Source organism: Colossoma macropomum, unplaced genomic scaffold, assembly GCF_904425465.1.
Source record: "Colossoma macropomum unplaced genomic scaffold, Colossoma_macropomum, whole genome shotgun sequence".
In the NCBI taxonomy this organism is placed as follows: Eukaryota; Metazoa; Chordata; class Actinopteri; order Characiformes; family Serrasalmidae; genus Colossoma; species Colossoma macropomum.
Genome location: NW_023494793.1, coordinates 9273579 through 9279578, shown reverse-complemented (window position 1 = coordinate 9279578; position 6000 = coordinate 9273579). Strand labels below are relative to the sequence as shown.

At 38.5% G+C, this 6000-nt stretch overlaps 1 protein-coding gene across 2 annotated transcripts in view; it reads left to right on the top strand.

Annotated features, from left to right (window-relative positions):
* Positions 1–4502: 4502 nt before the first annotated feature.
* The window catches only part of sema3gb (sema domain, immunoglobulin domain (Ig), short basic domain, secreted, (semaphorin) 3Gb), a 52660-nt gene continuing 51162 nt past the window's right edge, over positions 4503–6000 (top strand). For both annotated transcript variants that reach the window (XM_036578415.1, XM_036578414.1), the window contains exon 1: positions 4503–4991. The gene's annotated coding sequence lies outside the window, so the exon portion shown is untranslated. The remainder of the gene's footprint in view (positions 4992–6000) is intronic.

Here is a 6000-nt window from a genome sequence, read left to right as displayed (position 1 = left end):
AAAATTCTGCCTCTGAAAATGTTTTCTTTTATTCATCACAAAACTCAGAGCTGAGAGTGTGTTGTAATTCCCAGTGCTATACAATGCCCTGAGGGCAAAAAGGGGAGTGTTAGCTTTCAAAAAAATTCAAACCTGACAAAAACAGAGGTTTTCTTGACATCAATATTCAAATGATAACTTCTCTAACTGCTTTGCTTTTCAAACTCTCAAGCTCAGGAATGCATTAGCAGCAGCTGAAACAAAGAGATATTAATATATACATATACAGGGAGATTAGCTTTTACATTACATGTTCAGAATGCTGCAAAGTATTGACAGAAACAAAACAGAGAAAACAAATTACACTTGTTTCAGCATTATTGCACTGGAATTAGAATTGATTCTTCTCTTGGTTTTAAAGGTCTTGAAGAATGACTGCTTAATGCATCATGTTTTAAGTTCATCATGCGCTGGTTTATTCCACGGATGAAACACAAACAGACGGGTGAAGCACCCTTCTGATATGCAGTAAAGATTTGGAACATCTATTGCATTAATGTTCATAAGGCACTTACCATTACTATATATATATAGTAAATATATATACTATATATATATATATATATATATATATATATATGTATATATATATATATATATATTATATATATATATATATATATATATATATTTTGAAGTACAATGATTATTGCCACTCCTTTATTTAATACTTGTGCAGCCTACCTGCAAAGGTAACAGCTCTGGGTCATCTCCTGTAATGCTTAATGAGACTGGAGAACACATGGCAAAGGATCTAAGACCACACTGTTGAGTCTCCTCTTCAGCTCATACCACAGGTTTCTATGGGCTGGCTTTCTACTGACTTTCAACAGCAGAAAGCCCATAATATTCAATTAGGTCTGGGGACTGAGCAAAACCTTAATTCTGTGGTCAGTGAACGATTTTTGTGTTGATTTTGAGGTGTGCTTTGGATCATTGTCCTGCTGGAAGATCCAGATTATGGCCCAGTTTAAGCTTCCTGGCTGAGGCAGTCAGGTTTGGATTTTATTTCTGCTGGTTAGTTCTGATGGAGTTTGTGATACCAGGAATCCAAGTAAATTGTCCAGGGTTTTTGGAAGAAAAACAGACCCACAACATCACAGATCAACCACATGCTTCACACTGGGGAGAGGGTACTTTTCTGCACGGCTATCTTTGTGTCTACGCCAAACTCACCTCTGGTTTTTGTTGCCAAAAACCTCTATTGTGGTCTCATCTGACCATAGAACACAGTCCCACTGAAAGTTCCAGTAACATTTGGCAAACCCTAGGCGCTTGAGTTTGTTGGTCCTTGACAGCAGAGGCTTTCTTCTGCCAACCCCCAGACAACTTGTGGTTATAAAGGGGGTGTTTGATTGTAGTTTGGGAGACCTTGTGACCCCAATACCTAATGTCTGCAAATCCCTTCGAGATTCTTTGTCCACTTGAACCATCCTCCTCACTGTGCGTGGGGTCAGTATAGCCATGTGTCCTCTTTCTGGCAGATTCTTAACATCTCAAGTTGTTTTAAGCTTCTGAATTATTGACCTCATAGCAGAAATGTTTAGCTATTTTCTTGTAGCCATTTCCTGGTTTGTGCCATTCAGGAAGTCATGGTTGGCCATTTAATTGTTCCTAATCACCCAGGTGAACTTAAAAATGTAAGATATGAATGGGAACATACTTCAGTTAGGTTTCACTCTTAAGAATTTCTATGGGTGCCAATAATTTTGGCACACATAGATTTAAGAATGCAATTTTTCTCATGACAAGATTTAGACTTTTCTTTCAATTTTTCTTTTTAATCATCATACTTAAGTAAAGGTTATATGTTTGCTAATATTTTGAATGAAAGATAAAAAAGAATATGTAATTAAGAATATTTTTTACAGCTCATTTTGCTTATGATTACCAGGGGTGCCAATATTTGTGGAGGGCAGAGTAAAACTGTGCAAAAGTAAGACCACCCTTCATTTGTTTAATTTTCAGTTTGTGGAAAAGTAATCAATTGGCTTAAGACCATCTGTCTATACAGTTCTGTTTTGGCTTGTTAAAGCACCATATAGATCATTAGAATATGTAAACTAATAAAAAACAATAAATAAAAGTAAATATTATTGCAGGAAGAAGTAACAAAATTTTTTTGTTTTCATAAAAGTAGCTGATATCTCATGAGCAAGTAAGAAAAACAGTGGTTTGGGTCCAGGCATTTCAATTCCACTGGCAGCACACCTAATTTAATGTAATGATGCACTGATTAGTCAAAACAGTGATAACTACAAACAATACCAGGCTTCTATGAGGGGAGGTCTGGAAATGGTTAAGCGAACACTGTCCACAAAATCACTACTTATTGTATTACTGTTATTTGTGTATATTCTAACATTATTGTTTTCTGATCAGAAATTCTTACTGCTCAGATAAAGAACTATTTAAATATAATTTTCTCAGGTGCCTAAAATTTTCACACAGTACTGTATATTGAACAGAAAACTACTTCCAAAGTTCAGTTTTAAAAGTTGGTTGCATTTTCTGCTGCTCACGATCCGAGTAATCCTAAACACATTCAATGATGTTGAGGTCTGGACTCTGGAGTGGTCAGGCCATTATTCTGAGAACTCCAGCAGCTTCTTTGCTTTGCTTCTTCTTCTTTTTCTCTCTATTTTCTTTTCTCAGTAATAACTTCTTAACAGCTACACATCCTTTTAGACCCATAGTATTGTCTTCTCTATAGGCATCTCAGCCATTTTATACATAGTCCCTTTACTTATGGGGACTATAAGTAATAGGACTGTTTGCTGCTTAGTTGTTTCTTGACCAGCTGTGAGTCATTCTATCATTAGTTTATGCATAAAAGAGACAGCAAAAATCCTAGAGTTGCTGTTTACTGTTTGCTCTCAACATGCGGACAAAAGCATTACCAGTTCCAGTAAAGCAGAATTTAATGAGGCTGAAAAATCAGAATTAATCAATCAGAGACATAGTCAAAACATGATTTGCCTCAAAATTAATGTTTTGTTATGCTGTTAAGAAGTAAAAACTCACAATAGCCAACAAACGTAGGATAACCATGAAGGACCACAGTAACAATGATAAAAGAAGATTTTCAGTCATGAAGAAAATGTGTGGAATGTAAAAAAGAGGATGTAGGCGCAGAGGTGTCAGACACATCTTGAAGAGAAGAGTACACCAGCATGACCTCAGAGGGTTTAACAGAAAGGCCAAGTTACATCTTGCTGAAAAGGACATAAAAAAGACTGCAGGGCCTTGGGAGAAGCTTAACCTGTATCAGTGTGATGGAATGAGGAAAGTCTGGAGACAAAGAGGAACTGCTCATGACCCAAAGCACTTTATCTGTGAAACACACTGAATGTTATGGATTTGGAAGTGAACCAAAGCATCTTAACTGCTCAGATTCAATTGCAAGACAATGTTGTGACACATACTGCTACGGCATCTATGACTTGGCAGAATGTTACCAAAGAGAATAGTATATAGGTTACAGATAACAGACAGTTGCTGACTGCAAAGGACCTAACATAAGTACCTAACATAACCATTTTATTGAAGACAGCGATCTCAAGATACCCCTTTTTCTTTTCCGACATTGCCACCAACATTGAAACCTTGAGTATCAGCCAATACCAATCCAACAGTTTTTTCTTTAAAAACTAGTAAGCTTTAAAATTATCTATTTAACTTAAGATCTAAATATCTGAACATCTAAAAGTAGGCTGTCATGCTCAAACTACTCAAACACTCCACTACTCTACAGAAAAAAATACGCGCAAACAACATCACATTACACAATGTGTGTGCAATTTCAGGCCAGATTTGTTACAGAATTGGATCGTTTTACAGAATTGGAAAAGAATTCTTTCTTTGTTTTTCCTTGCCAAGATCCGATCCAAACTTTTTTTGCTTCAATTGGCTCAGTATCAACACTCATCAATATCAACATATAAACTCTAATTTAAAATGACGTCAATTTAACAATTTTTTAAAAGTGGGAGGCTATGTATAAAATGGCTGTGATTGATTAAAGGTTTACCCAGTACAGATTTAAGTCCTGTCAACTTAAAACTGACATTGTGCAGTTTAACCTCATTGTCATTGTTTCATTTAGAATCTAATGCACTGTAGTGCAATTTAGATTTAACTTACTGAAGTCCATTAACTCTATTTTCCCAGGCAATTGAATGGTGTTAGGGCTGTTATATGGACTGTCAAGATATTCTGAAGGCACCGTCAACCTTAGGGTGATATCCTAACCATGAACCTCACCATAAAAAGAATTTAAAACATCACCTCAAACTGAAGATGTAATAAATGTATAGGAGATGTTGAGAGTTAATAAAAATATCTGAGGCAGCAGGCCTACTGGGAAGTCGTCAGTGGGTTATAATTAATGGGTTTTACACTGAAAGATTCACTGAGCGAACAGTTCTCTTAGCTGGGGATTAACCTAATTGAGGAGACTTCAGTCTGGGTGTGAGGCTCATGGTATTGTTACTTTCCCTCCGTCTCCTCACAGTGGCATGGATGTGGTTAACTGCCGGATTTGAGGAGGGAGGGAGGCTGTGGCAGGAGTGGCAGCGGTGGAGCTACAGCTACAACACACGGCTCAGCCCATACAGACACACCTGACGGCTCTGGAGCTCTGACGGACGGACGGGTCATCAGGCGCTATGGAGATGGAAGTGTGACAGAGTTCTTGAAGCTGTCTGCGGTCTGGCGAAAATTACTTTTTCTTGGTGACGACTGGAAAACTTGGGGAACTCGTGCCAAGCGCGAGAAGAAGCCCGGCGGAAAAAGACCAGCATCAGATGGACATAAACACGCCGCGTCTGGCGGTTTGTGAGCGGTTTGTGCGCGCGAGGGCGAATCTGTAGAGTTTGTGGAGAGGCTCCGTACAACACCACCACCGCGGAATGTAACGCCTAACGCTCCGCCTGGAGTTACCTGACACAGAAGTGAGTCACTTTCTGTTGAATTGGCGAATTCAGAAGCAGGAAAGCTCTCTGCTGAGTGAAATTACTCTGCTCTCGGTGCCGTGAGAGTGCTCTTCTCAGTTGTTGTCAGAGGGGAAATAAGCTGTTGGTGTTGGCCGCGGTGACTCCGTTTGTGCGCAGGCTAACGTTAAACCTGCGACTGCGCTTGTTAGACCTGTTCTCAACCGGCGAGCTTTAACGCTAATCGTAGAAACGGTCAACTTCTGCTGTTATTCAGAGCACTAATGTTCAACTTGTCTTTAATTTGAGTGAAAGCTATTTTTGTGGACTCTCTACCAGGTTTTGTCTTAATTTTCCGTTTAAACTCATTAAGCAGTTACTGAGTTTTTTCCTCTACTCTGAAATGTCGAAATGCACATAGCGTGTTCTTGTCAGCTCAGTTTATGAATCATTTACGTACCACGTTGGCTAAAGTGGTTATGCATTATGTAGGCCTATTTAAAGTTAAAAGCGTAAAAGTTAAACGCTTTCCCTTTTTGTGACCTGTGTGCTCATAAGCTGATGTGATGTCCGATGTAATAACCGTTCTTGATATCAAAACCGTGATTAGCATAAACACAGGCTAGTTTCTGCTCTTCAATTTTGCATACAACACGAACTGACATGAAATATGTACCACTTTAAGTTAGACTGACCCCACATCACAGAGCAGTTAATGCTGTTTGAACTTACACAGCATTCAGGATCTGTCCTTGAAGAGGTGAAGTATTTTAGTCAGTTTTTGCTTTAGTATTTTGTTTTGCTCATATATCTACTGTGAGTAATGTGTTGAAGGTTGACTAGCTACTTTTATCAGACCTTTTTGGTGGAGTTTGCTGTACAGCACTCTGCAGCAGCACTTCAGGATGATGAAAACATGACAAACCTCTTAGTGGTTTTCAGATTACAGCTGTTTTGAATTGAGTGTCCTTCACTCTGAATATTAAAGGACGTGCTTGTATGGAAGTTTATCACTCTTGCCAACCGGAGC